The 24964-nt window shown below is 28.4% G+C and overlaps 20 non-coding genes across 20 annotated transcripts; all 20 read right to left on the bottom strand.

Annotated features, from left to right (window-relative positions):
- Window positions 1–6611: 6611 nt before the first annotated feature.
- On the bottom strand, window positions 6612–6685 carry VC83_09128 (the record flags this gene model as incomplete). The annotated part of the gene is made up of 1 exon: window positions 6612–6685. It is a non-coding gene; the product is annotated as a tRNA-His (tRNA).
- Window positions 6686–6703: 18 nt separating this feature from the next.
- Window positions 6704–6777, bottom strand: VC83_09129 (the record flags this gene model as incomplete). The annotated part of the gene is made up of 1 exon: window positions 6704–6777. It is a non-coding gene; the product is annotated as a tRNA-OTHER (tRNA).
- A 187-nt stretch (window positions 6778–6964) lies between these two features.
- Window positions 6965–7038, bottom strand: VC83_09130 (the record flags this gene model as incomplete). Its single annotated transcript has 1 exon — window positions 6965–7038. It is a non-coding gene; the product is annotated as a tRNA-Phe (tRNA).
- An 18-nt stretch (window positions 7039–7056) lies between these two features.
- VC83_09131 lies at window positions 7057–7129 on the bottom strand (the record flags this gene model as incomplete). Its single annotated transcript has 1 exon — window positions 7057–7129. It is a non-coding gene; the product is annotated as a tRNA-Ala (tRNA).
- An 82-nt stretch (window positions 7130–7211) lies between these two features.
- Window positions 7212–7295, bottom strand: VC83_09132 (the record flags this gene model as incomplete). Its single annotated transcript has 1 exon — window positions 7212–7295. It is a non-coding gene; the product is annotated as a tRNA-OTHER (tRNA).
- Window positions 7296–7304: 9 nt separating this feature from the next.
- Window positions 7305–7378, bottom strand: VC83_09133 (the record flags this gene model as incomplete). The annotated part of the gene is made up of 1 exon: window positions 7305–7378. It is a non-coding gene; the product is annotated as a tRNA-OTHER (tRNA).
- A 127-nt stretch (window positions 7379–7505) lies between these two features.
- VC83_09134 lies at window positions 7506–7579 on the bottom strand (the record flags this gene model as incomplete). The annotated part of the gene is made up of 1 exon: window positions 7506–7579. It is a non-coding gene; the product is annotated as a tRNA-Glu (tRNA).
- A 130-nt stretch (window positions 7580–7709) lies between these two features.
- Window positions 7710–7781, bottom strand: VC83_09135 (the record flags this gene model as incomplete). The annotated part of the gene is made up of 1 exon: window positions 7710–7781. It is a non-coding gene; the product is annotated as a tRNA-Thr (tRNA).
- A 5387-nt stretch (window positions 7782–13168) lies between these two features.
- VC83_09136 lies at window positions 13169–13256 on the bottom strand (the record flags this gene model as incomplete). Its single annotated transcript has 1 exon — window positions 13169–13256. It is a non-coding gene; the product is annotated as a tRNA-OTHER (tRNA).
- Window positions 13257–13297: 41 nt separating this feature from the next.
- Window positions 13298–13370, bottom strand: VC83_09137 (the record flags this gene model as incomplete). Its single annotated transcript has 1 exon — window positions 13298–13370. It is a non-coding gene; the product is annotated as a tRNA-Ile (tRNA).
- A 24-nt stretch (window positions 13371–13394) lies between these two features.
- Window positions 13395–13467, bottom strand: VC83_09138 (the record flags this gene model as incomplete). Its single annotated transcript has 1 exon — window positions 13395–13467. It is a non-coding gene; the product is annotated as a tRNA-Sec (tRNA).
- A 180-nt stretch (window positions 13468–13647) lies between these two features.
- VC83_09139 lies at window positions 13648–13721 on the bottom strand (the record flags this gene model as incomplete). Its single annotated transcript has 1 exon — window positions 13648–13721. It is a non-coding gene; the product is annotated as a tRNA-Asp (tRNA).
- An 88-nt stretch (window positions 13722–13809) lies between these two features.
- VC83_09140 lies at window positions 13810–13883 on the bottom strand (the record flags this gene model as incomplete). The annotated part of the gene is made up of 1 exon: window positions 13810–13883. It is a non-coding gene; the product is annotated as a tRNA-Lys (tRNA).
- Window positions 13884–14952: 1069 nt separating this feature from the next.
- VC83_09141 lies at window positions 14953–15026 on the bottom strand (the record flags this gene model as incomplete). The annotated part of the gene is made up of 1 exon: window positions 14953–15026. It is a non-coding gene; the product is annotated as a tRNA-Val (tRNA).
- Window positions 15027–15316: 290 nt separating this feature from the next.
- Window positions 15317–15391, bottom strand: VC83_09142 (the record flags this gene model as incomplete). Its single annotated transcript has 1 exon — window positions 15317–15391. It is a non-coding gene; the product is annotated as a tRNA-Val (tRNA).
- A 678-nt stretch (window positions 15392–16069) lies between these two features.
- On the bottom strand, window positions 16070–16142 carry VC83_09143 (the record flags this gene model as incomplete). The annotated part of the gene is made up of 1 exon: window positions 16070–16142. It is a non-coding gene; the product is annotated as a tRNA-His (tRNA).
- Window positions 16143–16939: 797 nt separating this feature from the next.
- VC83_09144 lies at window positions 16940–17012 on the bottom strand (the record flags this gene model as incomplete). Its single annotated transcript has 1 exon — window positions 16940–17012. It is a non-coding gene; the product is annotated as a tRNA-Arg (tRNA).
- A 117-nt stretch (window positions 17013–17129) lies between these two features.
- On the bottom strand, window positions 17130–17202 carry VC83_09145 (the record flags this gene model as incomplete). The annotated part of the gene is made up of 1 exon: window positions 17130–17202. It is a non-coding gene; the product is annotated as a tRNA-Asn (tRNA).
- Window positions 17203–17330: 128 nt separating this feature from the next.
- Window positions 17331–17417, bottom strand: VC83_09146 (the record flags this gene model as incomplete). Its single annotated transcript has 1 exon — window positions 17331–17417. It is a non-coding gene; the product is annotated as a tRNA-OTHER (tRNA).
- Window positions 17418–20593: 3176 nt separating this feature from the next.
- VC83_09147 lies at window positions 20594–20665 on the bottom strand (the record flags this gene model as incomplete). The annotated part of the gene is made up of 1 exon: window positions 20594–20665. It is a non-coding gene; the product is annotated as a tRNA-Arg (tRNA).
- Between the last annotated feature and the right edge of the window lie 4299 nt (window positions 20666–24964).

Raw genomic sequence — 24964 nt, forward strand, 5'->3', positions numbered from 1 at the left:
TCTTTATTATCTTTATTGTTATTATCGTTACCCACTTTTATATCATAATCTTCAGCAATCTTGATCGTGCTGTATCTATGATAAAGCAAGATTGGGGATAGATTTAATTTTTCATTTAACATATTTGCATTATTTTTGACCATGAAGAAAATCATAAGGATGGCGTGTGCTGTTATTATACTGGTTATATAATTGATTATCTGCTATATATGAACACCAGGTCCACTTAATTCTAATCTAATTAAGACTGAAAAAGCTGTACCTAATAATCCTGAAAATAAAGCGAATATTAAATATAATGTTCCAATATCTTTAGCATTAGATGATAAAAATCATCTCTCTGTTCAAAGTGATATGCTAGATTTTAATATACTATTGTTGTTTTTAGTAACAATATTATTGTAATTAATTATACTTTCATTATAAGAAGTAAAATGGGAAGTAACCGATCGTAAAATAGACAGATTAAAATCTAAGACTCTATTCTTTGATTTGATAACACTTTATCATAAGAAATAGGAAGGTATATTATTTAAAAACAGATTATAACCAGTGTAATCTCTGGTTTATTTTGCGGCTAGCCGAAGTCGAATCGACATAAAACGTTTGGAAGACGTCGGGTTTTACCATTAACTTATAAGCCGCTTATACACATACTATATAAATAATATGTGTATTTATCAAAAGATAGCCATATAATATAATAAATTAACCTTTATTAACTTTTATCAATTACTAATATAAGATTAGCAAAAGATAATTAATATTTATATGTATTAATAATTATTGATCTTCTAATCAAGATAAGAATTTTTCTATGCTAACTGATTCTATAACTATAGGCATAGAGCTATGTAAAATTCCACATATTTCTGACATTGTCCGTAGAATGTACCTTCTCTATTTATAAGTACAGATACTTGATTTAATCTACCTGGATATGCATCACATTAATACCTAAAGCCGGGCAAGCAAAAGAATGTATAACATCAGCAGCTGTAACAATAAATCTAAACATGTGTTAATTCTGGAAGTATAACTCTATTATCCACTTCTAACATTCTTAAACCTCCTTCAGCTAAGTCAGATTCTGGTACTAAATATGAATCGAATTCTATAAAGTCCCGTCATCTGTTAAAAAATCAGGGTACTGGTAACTTCAGTATCATTGGTGACCTTCTGCTAATACAGACATAGCTGGATCACTTACTTCATCCATTAAATATAATAATTTAAAAGAAGGGAAAGCTATAAGTATCAGTATTAAAGCAGGAGTAATAGTTCATATTAATTCTATTAATGTACCATGATTTAGGTATTTGTGGATATAGGGGATTTTTCATGAATATAAGTTCTAATACAGACAACATTATTCACCCTACAGCGAATAATACTATAACTAAATAAAACATAATATTATCATGTAATTCTACTAATCCTTCCATTTGTGGAGTAGCAGTATCTTGGAAGTATAAACCTCAAGGACTAGGTGCGTCACAATAATTAAAAAGCTATTTTTAATATAATAAATCATTTGTTCTTATTATCTTTTTTTGCTTGTATCCATAATATAATATTGTATAAGTATTAATAGTAAAAGTAATAGGTATATAAAAGGAAAAACAGATTAGAATTAAATAAAAAGAAAAAAAAAAGTAAATATAAAAATAAGAAGCGTCACCCTTGGGTTCAGATTCTGAACCAGTCTTGACTATTTTGTTACCTTTGTCTGGAGAAGAATCTGACGAGTCCGAATCAAATTTTCTCTTGTTACTTACAAGATCATCTACAGAAGGAGCAGCAGTATCACCTATAGGACTTTCATTTATAGGTGGAGTCCATGGTCTTCAATTCCCTCTTGAAAGAACATCGCTAGGAGCAGCAGACTCTTCTGCAGAAGCAGCAGACTCTTCTGCAGGAGACTCTTCTGCAGGTGCAGCAATATCATCTACAGGAGCAGCAGACCTTGTTGCAGCAATATTCTCTAGCTTAGCAGTAATACTATCCAGAGAACGAGTAATATTTCTTGGAACATCTTCTGTAGCAGGAGTACCAGGAGGACCGATAGGACCTTTTGCAGACTGTGCATTTCCAGTTTCTAAATCTATAAGAAGATCCGTCACTACATCAGGCAAATCATCCAATTCCTTCTTAAGTAATCTAGCATCATAATTCAAGTATTTACTACGTTTACTTGGATCATCCTCAGTTGCCTCTATATGATCAAATATTTCAGAATAATCCTTACAAAGAGCAGCCTTACTTTAGCAAGGGCTTTATCGTAAACATCTACTTCTTCATCCTCATAAGTCTCACGAACAATAGACGCAAGCTGAGCGTTTCACGCTAAGACTTCCTTCTCTAGTTCCCTTCTCGTACTTTCTTTCTCACTCTCAGTACTAGTATCAGGTTCAGAATCAGATTCAGAATACACATAGTCACTATCGTCTTCCGAGACTTGTTTCTCTTCCTCTCTCTCTTCCTTTTCCTCTTCCGCTGCTCTTCTGTTATTCTCAGTACTACTATCAGTATCACTATTACTATCAGTATTACTACCCACAGATTCGTTGTCTGTTGATCTTACTGAAAAGACACAGTCTAAAAATGTTTGTTTTAATTCACGTGTTTCAATTCCTAAGTAATCTACTATATCAAAATTACCCATATGTTGTTAATTAATGTTATAATTAACCATACTATTATGTATATAGTCTTAGTTGGTAGCATAGCGATTCTACAAAAATAAAACATCTGAATTCTTTGTATCATTAATAAAAAACTAGATTTGCAAATGTAAATTATTGTAATAATCCATATTAAAAGTAATATATAAAAAATAAAAATAACATATTAGGGCGAAAAAAGCTATATATTAATGTTGACACTGAATAATGTAATCCGTCTAAAATTGGAGCAGGATATATACCTAAGACTACTGTAAGAAGAACTAGACTAAATAGCATGAAAAATTCTCGTACATTTAAATCTACTAAACTATATTGGTTTTTTAAAGTTAAAAAGAAGGCTCCTCCAAAAGCTATTCTATTAAACATAAAAATAGTGTAAGCAGCTGAAAAAGACAACAGAAGAACTAGCCATTACACCTAATAATGGTAATTTTTTCAAATACACCATATAAAGACATAAATTCCCCAACAAAATTTAAAGTAAGAGGAACACCACAATTAGCTAAACATAATATAAAGAATAATATAGAAAATATAGGCATAATTTGAGCTATACCTCTATAAAATGGTATCAATCTTGTCCCAGATCTGTCATATAATACACCACCTACACATATAAATAAACCACTAGATACAAAACCATGAGCTAAACCTAAAACTATACCTCCTTCTATACCTTGTATTGTATTACTAAACACACTATTAAATATACTGCAGCATGTGAAACAGAACTATAAGCAATTAGTTCTTTAATATCTATTGTTCTTAACGTACTAAAACTAGCATATATTATAGTGATTACCCCTATAAATATACTATATATGTATAATCTAAAGAAGCTTTAGGTAATAAAGGTAATATAAGTCTAAATATACCATATAAACTTAATTTTAACACAATACCTGCTAATAGGATACTACCACCTAAAGGTGATTCAACGTGAGCTTTTAATAACCATGTGTTTAAAAAAATAGTAGGAGTTTTAATAGCAAATGCTATAAATATACCATAAAATAAGAATAATTGTGTAGAGTAATTAAAATTAGTTTTATATAAAGCATCAAAATCTGTTGTTCCCATTATAGATGACATCGTAAGTATCGATAATAATAAGAATAATGACCCAAATAATGTATATAAAAATAAATAAAAACTTGCTCTTACTTTATTACTTGATCCAAATAAACCAATTAATAAAAATAAAGGGGGCAATATACTTTCAAAAAACACATAAAATAATAATATATCTAATACTAAAAATACAGCTAATAATAAGCTTTCTAATAGTAATATAATAATAACATAAGATCTTATATTTTCTTTTATAGATTTCCAGTTAGAAAGTAGTGCTATAGGTACTATAATAGTAGTCAATAGCACAAAATATATAGATAGCCCATCAACACCTAAATAAAAATCATATGAACTAACTTCATGATACTCTTGTACAAATTGAAATTGATTAACACTAAAATCAAAAAGTATGAATATTAAGAATGAACATAATAAATTAACAATGGATGTTATTAAACCTGTTGTTTTTATACGTTTATTATTTAAGGCAGAGGTATCATAAGACATGCAAGTGGATATTATAAATATACCTATTAAAGGTATTACTAATAAAAGAGATAATAACATATACTAGACAAAATTAAATAAAGCAGACAGAAAAGATGAAATATACCCTACCCGAATATATCTAATACAAAAAAAAACAAATTTAAACTTTTGCAGGCTTACCTACTATTTTATTAATTTTAATGTAATTACTATGTAAAGTGTAAGTTTGTCTACTTTCTATTTTTAAGGCATTTTTACCTAATTCGAACGCAAAACCTAGCGTTAAGGCTAAAAAGAATACAAGCATTATAGTTAAACCATATACACCGTTAGCATATGCATAACTACATAAGGATAAACTAAAAGTATTTCTAAATCAAATAATAAAAACAAAAGGGCAAATATAAAAAAAGAAATACTAAATTGTGTTCTATTTGTCCTAAAAAAGAATGAAAACCACATTCAAATGCACTATCCTTTTCATCGTAAGGATTATGAGGAGCGAATATTAAATTTACAGCTAATAAAATGATAGCTAATAATGGTATAAATACAAAAAAAAAAGTAATACTAGACATTATGAGTTAAATAATATTAAAGCTAATATATTTGACATACTTAATGATTCTTGAGGCATAAAAATAAATAATAAGATTATTAAAGTTAAAATACTTATTGTTATAGTTAAATGGCTTGATAGTATTATGCTATCATATTTAAAGCTTAATTTTTGAACTATTCCATTCTTTTGGTTATAGTCGCATACATGTCAACATCTGAAATATAAGGATTACTTTATATTCAGGTTTATCGAAGAAAATCTCTTTTACAATGTTTAGATAATATACTGCACTTATTACACTAGTTAATATTGCAACAAGTGTTATGAAAACATATCCACTATCTAAAGCTGCGCTTAATACCATCTGTTTTGCAAAAAATCCTATAAGAGGAGGTATACCTGCAAAAGAAAATAAAGTAATAGCTAAACTTAAAGCTAACATAGGATTTATATAAAAGAAACCTTTCATTTGACTAATTAATTGTATAGGTGAGTTATTCTTATCTAATAAAAAACTATATTTTTTATTCTCATTACTATAGCAATACAATGAATATCCTATTGCTAATAACAACATGAATGCATTTAAATTACTTAAAGAGTATTGCATTAAATAAAAAATGAAAGCTTGAATTGACTCTATGCTGTTAATACTTAAAGCTAATAATATAAATCCTACATGACTTATAGTACTATAGGCAAACAATCTTTTTATTCTAAATTGTGTTAAACCTAATACTGAACCTATTATTAATGATAGTAAAGAACTGACTAATAAGCTAGTAGTTCAGCTAAAATTATTTATAAATAAGGAATTACTAGTATAGTGCACTAATTCTAAAAAGAATATAAATATAGATATTTTTGCTATTATAGCAATAAATGTAGTAACTACAGTAGGCACAGCATCATAAACATCAGGTGATCAAAAATGAAAAGGTGCAGCACTTATTTTAAATAAAAATCCTACACATAATATAAGTAAAGACATATTTATATAATCAGGTTTATATCAAGATTGAGTATTATTGCTTATATCACAACCTAAATCGCTTATACTAGCAATAACATATATACCATCAAGACTAGTAGTACCAGAGTTAGCATATAAAAGGGCCGAACCTAATAATATAAAACAAGAAGCTAATCCACCTAATAAAAAATAAGTAAGACCTCCACTAGTTGCTTGTTCAGAATTTCTATATATAGTACTTAATAAATATAACCCATAACTTTGTAACTCTATACTTAAAAAAATAGACACTAAATCACTTGTTGAAACTAAAAAAACAGCACCTGTTATAATAAACAATATAATTAAAGGGTATTCAATTATTTTAAATTGTTCTCCCATTTTATTTAAAATTTTAGATTTAAAGTTATTGTATTATAAGATAATAACTTAGAAGAGTTTTTAAAAAAGACTTTTCTAGGATAAAAACTTGTTAATTGTAATATAGCAGCACTAACTAAAAAGATAAATAACTGAAATGTATGAGTTATGCTTGTAGCACTAAATAAACCCCCGTATAAACCTATCCCCGTATCTAAGTTTGTTAAATATAAACTATCTAAAGTAAGATAACTAGATATAATAAAATTATTATAGTTATTCTGCTATATAGAATAGATTTGTCTCGTCTCAATGAAACGGCATTCGACATTAATAATGAAATAAGTGAAAGAATTAACATGAGCCGGGAGAGAAATTTGAATTCTCATTATTAATGCATGAAATTAATGTTCTAACCAATTAAACTATCCTGGCTGACTTATATCTTATCTTTTTTTAATTTAAAGGGTCAGTACCCTGACTTGAACAGGGAACATACTGTGCCACATACAGTCGTTCTACCGATTGAACTATACCCACCTTTATCTTTTAGGTTTTATTATGCTGAAGTGATTCGAACACCCAATAATAAGCATCAAAAACCTATGACTTGCCTATTAGTCTACAGCATAGATATATAAATTTGGAGTATACTTATATATCTATGCTTTATTTTACTCAAATATATATACTATACATAGTTTATAAGGTAAACCCGACTTGAACGGGTAAGATAAGAAAATCAAATAGTCCTAAGCTATTCATGTCTACCAATTCCATCACTACCTTTGTTAATTTAAATACACCTATATAGGAAATATGCTCGAGATAAGAGTTGAACTTACAACCTAGATCGCTTCAAGACCTCGCCCTACCAATTGAGCTTCTCGAGCTAAAATTTAGATTTAATTATGGAGACATCAGGATTCGAACCTGAGATAACGACTTGCAAAGTCGCAGTTTTACCAATTAAACTATGTCCCCTATATAGATAGTTTAAAATATAAACCTCTAAATATATTATATATAAATATTATATAAACCAAATAATATATTTAGTTAAATACTATCCGAAAAACGACTTGAACGTTCACGATATTATATCAGTAAAGCTTAAGTTTACCCTGTCTACCAATTCCAGCACTCGGACTATATAATATTAAGGCCAAAGTGACTTGAACACTCATCTAAACCGTCATGAGCAGCTTGCTTTACCAATTAAGCTATAACCTTTAAATACCGGTCTAAACCATATATACCATGTATACATCTACTAATATATATATATCTTATGCACTATAACATTTATAATATAAGATTGTAACATTTGCATAATATTAAATAAAAATGATATTATTCATTGACCTTAGAGGGACTCGAACCCTCGAATATGACAGTGAAAGTATCAAGTCTTAACCCCTCGACTATAAGGCCTTTTATGACTTAAATAATCAATTTAATACATAAAAACCGAAAGTATATACATTTTATACTCATTACCTATTATCGGTATAAGGTATATATGTTAATAGAAATACTAAAAAAACTTTTTTTTTGTTAAACCAAGCCCAGTGCAAGTATCGCACTTGCTTCAGCTGGTTACAAAACAGCTACATTACTTTTATGCTAACCAGGCTTATTAATTGGCCTTATAAAAATTTTAGGATTTTTTTTTATATCTTAAAAAAAAAAACAATAGAGATAATATAATGTAAGATATATATAAATCAGTTATTTATAAAATTAGTACTTTATGCCTAAAAACATTTAAATTCTTTCAGCTAAAGCCTATTAATCACATATTTAATAAAATATGGAAATCGTTAGTGTTAAACTACCTATATTTAAGAATATCTTAAAGTAAGTTTCGCGCCTAGATGCATTCAGCACTTATCTTTAACTAACGTAGCGTTCCTGCCGTGCCTATGCTATATATTTACTTAAGTGAAAGTAACATCCCTGTATAAACTTAATTATACTTTTATTAATATTGGGCACATAAACAACAGGTAAACCATAGGTTAATATACCCAGCTCCTTTCGTACGAGGGGGCTATCCTTATTTTATTCTAATTTCCTCTAGAAGATAGAAACCATACTGTCTCACGACGTATTTAACCCAGCTCGTGTAACTTATTAATCGACGAACAGTCGAACCCTTCATGATTACTGCATTCATGTGGATAAGTTAAGCCGACATCGAGGTGCCAAACTGCGCACTCAATTTGTACTTCCTGGCGCAATTAGCCTGTTCAAAATTTGTTATCATAAAGGTTATTTATCCTTTATTTCCATCTTTCACAAGATGGTTCAGACTATTTCTTCATTTCTTTTTATATAGTAAATGCAACGCGAGAATTATGAAGAATAATTTAAAAGGATAATAATACTATTTAGTAATTATTTACTGCTTATTCAACCTTTAGACCAAAAGCTCCACTACGTGTTTTTGTATTTACTACAGTATATTGCACATTAGATTTAGCATGACCTCTTAACATTACTGATGATAATTTTCTATAAGAAGAATCCAAATTTTTAATGCTACCTTTTCATTTTACCTTAAATACAGATCTAGAGGCAGTAGAACGTTTACTTAATCTACCTTTAGCTTCTAATCTTACACCCGACATATCCTTATTTTTCAAAGAATCAAATACAATATCTAACGGATTATAAGTGTTAATATAATTTTCATTATAAGCTGTTAAAGGTGTTTTATCTTTATCACCTGACATAAACGTTTGAAGAAGGTAATATATCTAGTAATAATTGATCTAACGTATCCTTATCTGTGTTATATTTATTTATATTAGAATTAATATGTAAATTTTTAAGGTGATCTAGGCAAAAGTTATCTACTTTTACACTATTTTCTTTTATCTTATTAACTCTAGTAATTTAACTAAATATAAGGAAGATTTTAAGACATTTAATAGATTATTTTTTCTATTTTTCAATTTTGTAGATATTACTTCTGTAAAAATGTCACTATTGAAATACAAAGTTTTTAAATTTACTATATTAAATTCTACTTCTTTACTGTAAAGTTTACCTATTATTCCTTTTAATTTTAATATAAACTCATCCTCAAATTTAGATTTATTTAAGTTAAGTAAAAGTTTACATGTAGCAATCTCTTAATTTCTTTACTTAAAAAATTTTTTCTTAAGGACTCTGTATATAATTGGTCCAATTTTTTATGAGCTATTTTATCATTTTTACTTAAAATTATCATTTCATTTATAATATCTAAATATGATACCATATAAGGGTCTACTTTTAAGTCTAGATTTGACTTTAAATTAGACTTTAACTCCTCTAAATAATCTACAAGAGAAGCTTCTTTTTTATATACATTTATATCATGTAATAGATTTATTAAAGATGGATTTATATCAAGATTTTTAAGTATAGAGGTAAAATAAGCTTTTATTAAATTTTTTCAATTTTAAAGTTAAATAAATTTTTCTGCATTATATGTATATAAGGTTACTGTTACTTTAGAACTTGTGTGTTTTAATTCTGCTTTACTTATCAATATCTTATTTAGAGATAGTCTTCTAAATCTTATAGCTATTTTACTACTTTTTAATGTTTTATTATTAAATAAAAATTAAAATAACTTTTAACTAACTGACTTAAAGTTTTATCTGCAATAGATAAATTTTTATATAACTTTGGTTATAAGCATACACAGAATTAAATCATTCTTTAGTCGCAGCAGGAAAAACACGAGTAGGACCTATAGTGTTAGAAATAACATCTAAAGGTATATTTTATGTTTAAAATTTATTTTTTTGTTAAATATAAGGGGTTTCAATATTTCAGTTTTTTGGTTATTATTTTTCATGTTTTTTAATTATTTATACCAACATAATACAGTGGTAATAAGCTTTACTTTAATCTAAAAACTTTAAAGAAACTAAACTAAAGTAAAGACTATTTCATTAATAAATTAATATTAACTAAGGTTAAGCAATATAAATAATATTGCAATTATATAACTATATATTAAGAAAGTTGGGCATTATTAGAAAGATTATTGTTAGCATAACTCACTTTCTAGTCGTTGACGGTTTTACTTTTAACACCTTTTTAAGTAATTATGCTAAAGTAAAGTTCGCTTCAAGTATACTAAGTCCTCAGACAAAGTTATTCTTGAAATTAACCCAATAAATTGCCAATGAGTTTAAGTCTAATTAACCAATATTAAATATTAGTAGACTTAAACATTGGAGGACTAACATCCCTAGCGTAGCTTTTTCATAAATCCAAGACCTTTCCTTTCTGCATCTTGTGATCATATGCCCCGCTTACGCGACTGATAGACGTGTAAGTCAAACAGTAAAGCAAGATTAAGCCATTAAACTTGACAAGTAATAAACATAATTATCATATTAGCAATTTGTAGTTTGGTTTCACCAAATACACCTAATAAAAAAATTAAAAAAACATTGGAAAGATATCTACTTCAATGTTTTAATTACATCTATTTTCCATATAGATAAAATCTTACTAGGATAAAAAAATATTTCTAACTTAATAGATAAATAGCTGGATTAGTTATAGCATAAGCTACACCAAATAACAAACTAAAAATAAATACATTAAATATATAATGTATTGTTAGTCATGAAAACTTATTTCCAAATAGTATACTTAGAAGTAAGTCATGTCAATTTTACAAAATTAACTTTGGATACACCCAGGTACTTTTTATGGGATCTGTGCCCCGCATAAACTGCCTCCTAGCCATTGTTTCCCTAACATAGTAGGGGTAATTTCCTATCTTTAGATAAGAAAATAGAATAAATCTATCAATATGACGAATAAAATAAAGGTCTTCCAATAATATCTAACCAATTACCTTATATTACTAAAATTAATTAAATCACATTCAATAACTAGCAACAGTAAAGCTGCATAGGGTCTTCTCGTCTAACTAGAGGTAAACTGTATCTGCACAGTTATTCCAATTTCACTGAGCCAATCATTGAGACAGCTGTTGTATCGTTAAATCATTCATGCAAGACCGCATTTAACGGCCAGGTATTCCGCTACCTTAGGACCCTCAAAATAAGGCCGCCATTGATCGGGGTTTCCTTCAAAGTCAAGCTTATATTAGTCAACTTAATAAATCGTTAACCAGCCGACATCGGGCAGAAATCACACTCAATACTTTGATTTATTATCTTACTGCAGAGTGCTTTGTTTTAATTAAACAGTCGTACAACACTATTCCATGCTTCCTATTCTTTACCTGATATTAATCAGGAGGAATGGCTCTCCTTATCCCTAAGTTACGGTAGTTAGTTTGCCGAGTTCCTTAATGATTGTTCACTCAAACGCCTTCGTATACTCTACTTGCTTACTTGGGGTAGACTCTAGGTACGGTTATTATGTCGCCTTAATAATAAATATTTTTAAGATATTTACTATTTAAGGTTTTTACTGTTTTTCCAGAACCTTCTTCACTTAAGAAAAAGATAATAAGACGAAACATCTTAATCTCTTTTTCTTATAAAAGGTTGTTACTTTGTAGACAAGATTTTCTCATCGTTTAATCCTTTAGGTTTATAAACTTAGAGGCCGTTACTTTAAAAAATCCATAAGCTTTAGGCGAGGGGGATATACCCCCTTTTCGTTACTCATGTCAGCATTGTCACTTGGGTCATTTATTCCTAAATCTTTTTAAGAAATAGTCTAAAATTTACCCAACGTTCCGCTACCCCATATTATATAATATTATGTTTTAATATGGACAAGGTGTCGGTATATTATTTAGATCCGTTAAATTTTCGGTGCCACTATCAATGTAAATAGTAAACTATTTACTGAACCAGTGCTCTGTTACGAGGTCTTCAAAAATGGCCGCTTCTAAGCCTATTTCCTAGTCGTATTTGATAGAAACTTCCTTAATTTCACTTAATATTAATTTTGGAACCTTAACTCTTGTTCTGGGCTGTTTCCCTTTAGACATACAACCTTAGCGTACTATGTCTGATTATTTAATATTCATCATTGCCCTTCCGAGTGCGAATACTCACCGATAAAATCTTCACGATCCCCCGATATGTACAAAAATAATAAATAACACAAATAAATATGTTATCTATTAAAGTTGCCTGAGATCACAGTTCTGTACCTGCTATGATGTAACTTAAATTACCTACTTCTATAGGTTTCGCAGAAAACCAGCTATCCTGGTCAGTTTTGTCTTTCACTAACTTACCACAGTTCATCGGATATCTATACAACGATAACCCGTTCGGGCTTTTATAACCCTGACTATGGTAAGATCACCAGGCTTCGGGTCTAATTTTAGATACTAATTCATTATTTCATAATTGGTTTATCTAGGCATTGCTGCTCGCATCTAACATTAACTTACTGACCCATTATGCAAAAGGTACGCTCTCACTATGTATTTAAACTTTGCTTGAGCTGCTTATAAAACTACTAATTCAAACCTTTCCTTCACAGAACTATACGCTGTCGCTTATATATTATATTTAGCCTTAGAGGAAGGTTCCCCTTAACATTCAAACAGGTTTATAGCCCGTTCTACTTATTTAAAGTATTAATAGAGATTTAGTTATCCTTTATCTCCTTTTAATACTCTAGGCTCTTCTACTTTAATTCACACTAATTGTAGAATCTCGTTTGATTTCTTTTCCTAAAGCTACTAAGATGTTTCAATTCACTTCGTTTATTACTGAATTTATCTAAGAGTTCATGTGTTAAGTATTTTTACACAATTTAAAAATATTACTCTCTTTAATATATAGCAAGGTATTCCTAATAGTTTCTTTATATACTTGCTTATACTACAATTTATAGTATATAAACATTAAATCTATATCCATTACATTATATTACTAATACCAATTTAGTACATGTAGTACTAAATTACGTATTTTCGGGTTATTATGGTTCGAACATAACAATTCCTCAACCCAAATGAGACGCCTAACCAACCTGGCTCTAACCCGTTTATAATAATGTATTATTGCTAATAATACAGAGAATATCCGATTTGAACGGATGTGATTTATAAAAAACCAAATAAATCTCAAGTTTACCGCCTTAACCGCTCGGCCAATTCTCTTTACTATGGTTTACAACATATAATTTATATAGTATTATACTATGATTCTTTCAAGACTTGAACTTGAATAACATCCTTATCAAAAACGCACTTTACCAATTAAGTTAAAGAACCTTATGCTAAACTAATATATGTTTTACAAGAGTACTCAGACTTGAACTGAGAACATGAAATCTGAAGCTTCTTGTTTTGCCTATTAAACTATGCTCTTTTATTAAAACCTTAACGAAAGTATAGCTTTTTATTAACGGAAAGAGATGAATTGAACTCCAGGTGTTAATACACAATATTTAGCAAATATCTCGCCTTACAATGGCAACTTTTCCTTTCTATGATAACATAATAAAAAGACTTTTTTATGCTAACAATAAAAAACATATTCAGTATATATGCGGGCCAGACCGGATTCGAACCGACATCTACTTTCGTGACAAGAAAGTCCTTTACCAATTAAGTGACTAACCCTTGTTATTTTGCGGCTAGCCGAAGTCGAATCGACATAAAACGTTTGGAAGACGTCGGGTTTACCATTAACTTATAGCCGCTTATTCTTTTAAGACCTATGGGATTTGAACCCATATAATAGTGATTAAAAGGCACATGCTTTACCAATTAAGCCAAAGTCTCTAAAGATATATAATATTATTTATCTTTTATTAGTTTACTAATACTTATATAGTTATATTTATGACCCTCAATAGTATATAGATACGAATAAGAAAAGTCATACTACATCTACAAAATGTCAATACAATATACTTGACTCTAAACCTAAATGATGGTTATCTGTAGCATGGTAAGCTAATACACGTCATAAACCTACAGCTATAAAAGCTGTTCCTATCATTACGTGTATCCCATGGAAACCTGTCCCAAAATAAAAACATGATCCGTAGGCTCCATCACTTATAGTAAATGAAGAGACTGTGTACTCTACACCTTGAAAACCTGTAAAGATTAAGGCTAATAAAACTGTAGCTACTATACCGTATAAGGTTCCACTTCTGTTTCCTTGTATTAAAGAATGATGAGCATATGTAACTGTTACACCACTAGACAATAATATAATAGTATTAAGCAAAGGCAATTCAAAAGGATTTATAGCTTCTATACCCATAGGTGGTCATTGAGCACCTAATTCTACAGTAGGTGATAAAGCACTATGAAAGAAGGCTCAAAAGATAGCTAAGAAAAATAATGCTTCTGAAACAATAAATAGAGCAACACCCATGTTTAACCCTTTTTGTACTGCTAATGTATGATTACCTAAATATGTACCCTCACTTATAACATCACGTCATCAAAAGGACATAGAAGAAACAACAGCTATAAAAGAACAAGCTAAATAGAATCCTGCGTTACTAAATCCGTGCATAGTTAAGACACCGCTGGTAGTTAAATTAAATAAGGCAATACATGTGTAAATAGGTCAAGGTGAAGGAGAAACTAAATGAAACGGATGTGCTTGAAACTGACTTCTGTTAAGGTTTGTCATCTTTTTATTTTTCTTTACTTGTCTGGAACAAACTTAATTTTCCTTTTTCACTATTTGTGTATTAATCAGATACATTTTTATTTTTCGTGTTAAATATTGATATAACATTCATATTTAGAAGAACTAATACCTAAAAAAAAAAAGATACGTATATATACATGGTTTAAGGAGACGTTCAATTTATTGTAGATACTACTCTATTTAAAGGATAAGTGATTTGAACATTTAACCTACCATGTGTAAAACGGTTGCTCTACCAATTGAGCTAATCCCTCTAGGGTTAATATATATATATTAACCTATAAATTGTCCGGTCTTTATATTTAGATTAATATATATTACAGACCTTTAATTAACTCATCTATTATGAATTAAGTTTTCTCTGTAGTATAAATAGAATCGGGTAATAATTAGCTTCATATTTTTAATTTTATTTAGAATCTGATACATATGTAGGTATTGATATAGACTTACATTTATTCTTCTAGATAAAAAAAAAGAAATTTACAAAGGAAGTATAAAGACAGACTAATGTATTAAATATTAAAACTTATAATAAACTCCTTTAAGGGATAAAATGATTCGAACATTCAACCTACCGTGTGTAAAACGGTTGCTCTACCAATTGAGCTAATCCCTCTAGGATTAATTTATATATATATATTAACCTATATTTATGTTAATACTTTATGTACCACCAGCAGCAGTTATTTCACTTACTCTCCTCAAAACCACAGATTTAAATTACTCCGCTACTCCATGATTGTGCACATTTATAGCTATATGCCACATAATACGAATTCTACCCGTTTCAGGGTCAGCTTCAAGAATAGCTAATTCCGAAAAATATCGGACTGTTAAGCATAACACGATAGTCTGCGATAAGTACATCTAAATTAACATTACCACATATAACACCATGAGCTACAGCATCTACGTCACAAATTCTACTTAGAGGTATAATTATATTACCATTCTTATATAAATAACCGTTAGGAACATTATATACTCTAAACACCTAGTTTCTTTAATTATACTATTTCATGCAATAAGCCCTCAAGATTGCTTACTTAAGATAAGAGACTCACACAAAGATAAATCAGGTAATTTAATTAAATAGGGTGCTACTGCTACTAAATAATCTAAACCACTATTGGTAAAATTTTCCAGAAATGTTCTTAACAATTCGAATATCTTTTGTTTAATTTAATTTTTATATATTATTCTACACTTTTGACTAAGATACATAGATATATATATTAGATAATTAGAATTATATTGTGTACGTACTTTAAGTACATTGAGTAAACCTAGTGCGAAAGTGAGTACAAGATTCGAACTTGTGTCCTTATGTCCATAACACAAAACTCTACCCTTTGAGCTAACCCATCTATAATTACTATAGACAATTTAATATTAAATCTTAGTATTGCACTAGTTTTTTTGTTTTATTGTTATAACAATTGCACCTACCATAGCTAATAATAAAATTATCGAGGTCAATATTAATCATATACTATGACTAGAATATAAAATATTTCCAATAGTAGTTATATGACTAGTTTCAGATAAAGTTCCGTCCCATGTTTTACTTGTAACATAGCTTAAATCAAGATCCTTTGGTGTAATATCTTCTATATTAATTAGATTATTATCTAAGTTTATATTAACACTTTTTTCATCAAGACTCCCCTTTAAAGGTCATAAGTTATCAGCTGGAAAACTAAGACCAAGACCTAAACCAAATATAAGAAGTGGGATACTATTACTTGTTTCATTTGATAATTCACTTATTCTAACATTTATTAACATAAGTATAAAAAGGAATAAAATAGAAACAGCTCCTACATAAACTAATAAGTAAGATAAACCTATAAAATTAAGGCCTAACACTATAAGATAACAAGATATACTTAAAAATAACCCGATTAAAAATAGCACAGAAACTATGGGATTCTTACATACTATGACCAAGATACCAGAAAAAATACAAATCAAAGACAACAAGTCTAATACCTCTGTTTGGTACCCGTTTGTAAAAGTTTCATGAAAAACAAAAGTGATAAGTTCATTTTTTATGTATAGTTTTTTAAATCTCCTACACTTTTGACTAAGATATATCTATATATTAGATAATTAGAATTATATTGTGTACATACTTTAAGTACATTGAGTAAACCTAGTCAGGAAAGTGAGTACAAGATTCGAACTTGTACCCTTGTGTCCGTAGCACAAAGCTCTACCTATTAAGCTAACACACATAAAAAATAAATAAACTCAAACAGAATTAAATTAAATTAAATTAAGAAACAGATAGGTAGAGATACAGAAACAGAAACATAGACAGAAACATAAACAGAAACATAAACATTATTAATTAGCCCTTAAGATGATTCGAACATCTAACCACAATATTAACAGTATTATGCTCTACCTTTGAGCTATAAAGGCTCTACATATACAATGAAGTTGTTGATTAAAGTGCGGGCAAAGGATTTGCACCAATATATACTGATCATGAGTCAGTTATGTTACTATTACATCAACCCGCATTTGGGCTATTAGGCTTAATAAACTATTTAGGAAGAAAAGGAATTGAACCTTCGACAGCAAAAGGCTATTGAGTTTACAGCTCAACCCGTCATACCAACAAACGGAACCTTCCTTTAGTATACAATATCTTAAATATTACATACAGTTTATTGTTTACTTTAATTAGCCCCGTGCAATTTCCACTACACGAACCGTATTTCGACTTAACACCAATCGAAGTAACACATACGAAAATTAACTAAATATATATAAAGAACGTATTATCTTAATTAAAAATAAATAGTTGACCAAACTTATTGCATAAACTTCTTTCAGCGCGCGACGAGTAGTAAGTACCTATCCGAGAAAAAATTCACCGTGACATGGTGATTCACGATTACTAGTAATTCCTTCTTCATGTAGTCGAGTTACAGACTACAATCCGTATTATATCCTACTTTTGAGATTAGCTTAAATTCACATTTTCGCATCTCTTTGTATAGGGTTATGTGGCACGTCTATAGCCCACAACATTAAGGTCATGATGACTTGTCTTGGTCCCATATATCAACCAATATAATGGCGAACTGCTCTATAAAATACTATTTAAAAATAAAGCAAGGGTTTACGTTAATTTTATGGAACTAACCAAAATCTCACGACATTAACTGAAGACAGCCGTGCAACGCTTGTAATAATTTTAACCAATTAAGATTAAAAATAATATGCAAATCGTGGTGAGGTTTTTCGTGGATTATCGAATTAAATAACATACTTCACTACTGATTTCAGAAACGGCCTAATGATTTCAGTTTCTGCGTTGCCGCATTACTCTTAAGGTGAAATGCTTACACTTTCATTTATATGCTAAATTAATCTAGCATATGGCATTTAGAATTCTCTGCCTGGACTACTAGGGTATCTAATCCTGTTTGCTACCCAGGCCTTCGTACCTCAACGTCAGTTATTAGATAGAAGGTTGCTTTCGCCTTTACCAGTCTCTAAGGTATAATTAAATATAAACTCTCCACCATAAATACCTCCTTCTCCTATAAAACTCTAGTACTATCGTACCCTTTTTTGGGCTAATAATACCGTCTAGGTACCCTTTAAACCTATTAAAGATGAATAACACTTGTCTTTTACGTATTACCGCGACTGCTGGCACGTATTTTGGTCAAGACAAATAGATAAAAATTTGTCATAATCAATATTATATCTAGAACTTTATTCGACATAGTCGATGCTTACCTTTATTTTTAGGTTTCACAAGCCGAAGCTTTACGTTCTTCCAAATTGCTGGTTCAGCCTTTAGGCTATTGACCAATATTCCCCACTGCTGTACTATACGTATTGGGCTTTTTTCAGACCCAATGTGACCGATGGACCTCTCAGCCTCGATTACGGAATTTTAAGCTAGTTAAGCCATTACCTTAACTACTACCTATCCGAGATATTTATTGTCATCTTAAAGCGGAAATTTACTTCCTTTCTTTATAAGGTATTTATTAGCCTTACTTTAAGGTAGCCAAAATATCATATACTCACCTGTACACCACTTTTAATTAAATAAATAGTTTTCCAGGCTTAACCTGAAGACTATTATATTATATTAAACGTACGATTAGCATGTGTCAAGCATTTGGACAGCGTTCATTCAGAGCCATCATCAAACTCAAATATATTCTATAATTGTATTAATAATTAATTAGTTAATTAAATATTAATACTACTAATGTGTATTTAACATTACAATAATTTAAGATCATCCCCGACAGAGCCTGGATTATAACCAGTTGTATTAATAACTTAATAATCTGATTCAGATTTTTAAGATATTACATTTAATGAAAATTGCACATGATATACACTTTGTATTTATACAAATAAATCCTCTATTAAATTTAAATAATTCTTGTAGACTATATGTATAAATCTAAGAAAATCTAAAAATAAATAGATATACAATTAAGCCAGTTTCTGTTTAATAATTAGTCTGTCTTAACTTTTAACTGTAGGCTTGTATTTTAACATAATACTACGTAATAAACAAGATAGACTTGCTTAAATGTATTTCATATACAAAATTTTGTATATTAAAAAATTTTTCTGTACTATACCAAAAACTTTAGCTTTAACACTTTATACCTGTATAAGTTTAATAAACACTGGACTTTAACAAATCTATATGCAAATTTTATATTAATATAAGATTTATTCTTAATATACCTATTGATCTTAACCATACCTATGGTTAAACATACGTATAAATACCTATCTAAAATTTAAAATAAAAAATCTAATCATAAAATTACAAAATTTTCATTTAGTTTATATATATATATATATATATATATATTATAAAATTTATAATATAATATGTCTTACACTTAATGTAAATCTAATCCATCTTTAATGTAACTACTTGTTAATACCACAAACACTTGAGCTTGTATAAAAGCAATACCCAATTCAAGACCACAGAAAGCAATTATAAACGCTAAAGGCATTAAACCTAAAAAGAAGAATATAAATCCTGAAGTCATGATATTATAAGTAAATCCAGCTAAGATATGTAATAACATATGACCACTTAAGATATTAGCAGCTAATCTAAGCCCTAATGATACAGCTCTAGCTAAATAAGAAATAAATTCAATTAAAACTAATAAAGGTAATAAACCTAAAGGACAACCAGCTGGTACTAATAAAGAAAAGAACTCTAACCCGTGTTTTTGGAATCCTAATATAGTTGCACCTAAAACTATAGTAAAACTAAGTCCAAAAGTTAATACAAAATGACTAGTAGATGCAAAGCTATATGGAACTAAACCTATTAAATTATTAATTAAAATAAATACAAATAAGGCATATATAAAAGGGAAATATAATTGACCTTTTACAGAGTTTATTTGATTTGTAACAATACTATGTATTGTTGCATATAATGTTTCTTGACTAATTGATCAGCTATTACTTATAATTTTATTATAATTAGTAGCTAAAACACTACCACTTAAAATTATAAAAGTAGATATTAATAAATATAATCCTATATTTGTAATAGATATGTTAATATCTCCCAATATAGGGGCTTCCATACTTAGAAGGTTTCTTATTTCAAACTGATCAAGGGGACTAGCAATTTCTCTCAATATGTTTGAATGTGTCATTATTTTTATTATCTCCTTATTTTTATTGTCTTTTTTTTCGCATACTTAAAAGGATTTATATTATACCCTTTAAGTATATAAGGATTTAAATTCCTTTTCTAGTTTAACATAGTTTAAATAAACTAATTATAAACCTTAATTCTTATCTAAGATTCGAACTTAGATCTAGATATTAGAAGTATCCTGCTCTACCATTGAGCTAATAAGAGTATGGTTTACTTAAAGTTATATTAAAAAAACTAAAGTAAAGGAATATTACTTGGTATTATATCAAAGCTATATAATATACAAGGAACTAAAACGACAAAAGCAATAACTATAGGTAATAAAATTATTCAACAAAATGTCATTAATTGATCAAAACGTATTCTAGGGAAAGAAGCTCTAGCCCATATAAATACAAAAGTCATGATACAAGTTTTTAATCCTAAACTTAGACCATAATATAATCCTTCAGTTAAAGGGTTATAGTAATATTCAGGACCTAACACTTTATAATGTAAAGTTTCTTCTACATAGTAATCAAAATCTATAAACTGGAATAAACCAAATATAGAAAAAGGTAAAATATCGTATAAATATCCACCTAAAAACAATATACTAGTTAAAACACAAATTAGAACAATACTAGAGTATTCGGCTAAAAAGAAAAATACAAATATAACTGCAGCGTGCTCTGTCATAAATCCACTAACTAGTTCAGATTCAGCTTCAGCTAAATCAAAAGGGGCTCTATTAGTTTCTGCTATAGATCCTATTAAGAAGATTATAAATATGGGGAACAAAGGTATTATAAATCAAACGGCTCTTTGAGCTTCTACATTTACTGTAAGATTTAAACTACCTGTTAACATAATTACTAAAAGAATAGCTGAACTTAATATTAGTTCATAACTTATTAATTGAGCTGTACTTCTAAGTGAACCTAAAAAGGCATATTTACTATTTGCACTTCATCCTGCTAATAATATACCATATGTAGCTAAAGATGAAACAGCTAACATATATAATATACCTAAATTAAGATCACTTATAGCTAAACCAGGTCCATATGGTACTACAGCATAACCTAGCAGTGCAAATATTAAAGTTATAATTGGACCAAGGAAAAATAACACAAAATTAGCTTGTGTAGGTGATACATATTCTTTTAACAATAGTTTTAAGGCATCCGCGAATGCTTGTAATAAACCATAGTAACCCACTGTATTCGGCCCTAATCTTCTTTGCATGCTAGCTAATCCTTTTCTTTCGGCTACTGTTAAATAAGCTACAGTTAATAACACAGGCACAGTAACTAATAGCACTTCTACTATAGATATTAAGGTGGGTAAGTATATCATTTTTTTTTTTTTATAAAAACTTTTATTACTAATAATTCATATTAATACCTAATACAATATAATGCAATAAAATTTATTTAGATATATTAGAAAGTAAAAATAAATTTAAATTTAAATTTAAATCAAATTTTGATTTAAATTAAATTCTATTCCATATTATTACCAGAACAAATATAACAATACAATAATAAAAATAAATATTTATTTAACTTAACAGTAAAAGCTCAGATAATTTATAAATACATATACAAACATTATCAATATAAAATTTATATGCATAAGTATACCATTAAAGCAAATAAAACACGAACTTTAAAGAAGATGGTACCAAAAATAGTATATGAAAAAGTAGATCTCTAATTGTAAGATTTCTAGCTACACCTAAGATAAATGCACCTAATATTACTCCAATAATTAGTATATACTATAATTCCTGTAGTGACTAAATATTTTTATAAAAATTTTGCGACTTATTATATTTTTATTTTAATTAGCTTTTAATTATAGAGATATGGAAGAATCGAACCCCTTATTATAGATCTGCAATCCAAATGCAAAACCATTTGCAACATATCTCTACGTAAAAACGTATAAAAATATCTCTACATACTTATATATCTTTAAGATCAAAGTTTAACCTGTAATATGACAATGTTTGAAATAATATATTACTAATACACATGTAACTCTTAAGATATAAGTGCTAGTCTTTTAAATAACATTAAAAAAATCTATAATTATTTATATGTACATACTTTTTTTTTGTGTGTATAACTAAGCCTTATGCGATTTAGTTATACTTAATTCCACTAATGTATTTTCTAATAAACTAACTAGAGGTACTATTATTAAAAAGTGAGCAAAATAAATAACAGTACTTATTTGTCCAAATTCAATAAATGGAGATTCCACATGTTTAGCACCTAATACCAATAATATTAAGAAATTAGCTATAAACATATAAAAAGCTATTTTACTTAAAGGTCTGAATTGTATACCTCTAGATCTACTTAAATCTGTGTAAGGCATAGCTAATAATATAAAATAGCACCAAACATAGCAATAACACCTAATAATTTATTAGGAATAGATCTTAATATAGCATAGAAAGGTAATAAGTATCATTCAGGAACTATAGCAGGAGGAGTTTGCATAGGATTTGCTACAACATAGTTATCACTATCTCCTAAAACATTAGGCATAAAGAATACAAATACACTTAATACAATTATAAAGATAAATATAGTTATTAAATCTTTAAATAAAAAATAAGGAGCAAAAGCTAATCTATCAAAATTACCTGAAACACCTAATGGATTACCAGATCCAGCACTGTCATGAAGAGCAATTAAGTGCATTAGAGCTAATGCAGCTAAAACAAAAGGTAAAACAAAATGTAAAGCAAAAAATCTATTTAAAGTAGCGTTATTAACAGAAAAACCACCTCAAATAAATTCAACTATATCTTGTCCAACTCAAGGAATCGCACTCATAAGGTTTGTAATAACAGTCGCACCTCACAATGACATTTGGCCGTATGGTAAAACATAACCTAAGAATCCTGTAGCCATCATTAACACAAAAATAATTACACCTAATGTTCAAACTAATGTTCTAGGTGCTCTGTAAGACCCGTAATATAAACCTCTTCCTATGTGTAAATACACTAAAAAAAAGAAGGCTGAAGCTGTATTACTGTGTAAGTAACGTATTAATCAACCATTATTAACATCACGCATGATATGTTCTACTGAATTGAAAGCTTCTAATACACTAGGGTTGTAGTGCATTGCTAATGTAACTCCTGTTACTATTTGTACTATTAAACAAACGGCTAATAGAGAACCAAAGTTTCACAGATAGCTAATATTACTAGGTTGTGGTGAATCTATTAAATATGAATTAACCAATTTTAACAAAGGATGATTTTTAAAAATTCTCATTTTATATACAGATAACATTAAATACTTATTTTTTAGAAATATAGATAACTTCTTATGTTAGTCCTTAACTAAAAACTAGGACTAGCTAAGTTAAATAACTAGGTAAGTACCGTCTTACCCTATTTTAATTCTCTAATGGTTTAGTTTAAACAATATAATATTTAAGGATGTAAAGTTTTTACAATTAAATTAATTTGTGAAACTAAAACTTATACAAATTATTTTAACTATATAAAGTGTGGAAGAGTCGAACTTCCTTAATACATATAAATAATAAAAGCAGAACCATCTGCAACACGTGTATAACTTAAAGTACAACAGTGTCCATTAGTATTATATACTATATGGATACTATATATTTAATAATTATATATAAAGATAATATATAGGGTAGATATATTTCATCTTGATTAACACCACACATAATGTGGTAATTATTATAAGTATAGTTAACATTAAGACTATAATAAGAGAGCGAAAAAAAGATTTACACTTTTAACTGCTGATAGTTAATCAGCAATGTTATTATTACACCACTTCGCATTAGTTTTATTAAGAAAATAAAATTTTAAAAACTTTTTTCTAATAATACTTAATAATAAAACCTTAAGTTAAATGTATTAAATTAAACATTAACTTTTTATTGTACTAAATAAAGGTAAGAGAATTAATATAAGTAAACTAGAATCAAACATAGATAAATAGGGAATTAATATATAAAATATAAATCCTATTAAGATGTATAAAGCATAACTAGTAATAACACCTGTATCTAAACTAGATATTTTTTTACTTAATTTTACTAATCTTTTTCTAAACCATAAGGTCCCAATAGTTCTACACTACCTCTATCTAAAACTTTTGTAGTTTGACCTCCTAATTTTAATACAAACCCTGTTATATATTTATTATATAAAAGTTCAATTAAAAAACGTTGGTTAAAGAAGCTAAAAATATTATAACCTAGTCTAGTTAATTTAAAATTAATTAAACTTAATGGTAAAAATTCAGATAAAATAATAGCTAAAAAACTAAGAGAAATAGTAAATATTAGAGGTAATAATTTAAAAAAAACAGGTACAGGCAAATTCTGTGTCTAGCATAGTTTTCATGCATAGGATGTATAAATAAACTATTATCCATAAAAAATCCTGAACCTAAACCTATAAAAAGGTCTTTAGCTATATAACCAAAGAATATAGAAAATATGGCTAATATAATT

Source organism: Pseudogymnoascus destructans, assembly GCF_001641265.1.
Source record: "Pseudogymnoascus destructans isolate 20631-21 unplaced genomic scaffold scaffold_37, whole genome shotgun sequence".
NCBI lineage: Eukaryota > Fungi > Ascomycota > Leotiomycetes > Thelebolales > Thelebolaceae > Pseudogymnoascus > Pseudogymnoascus destructans.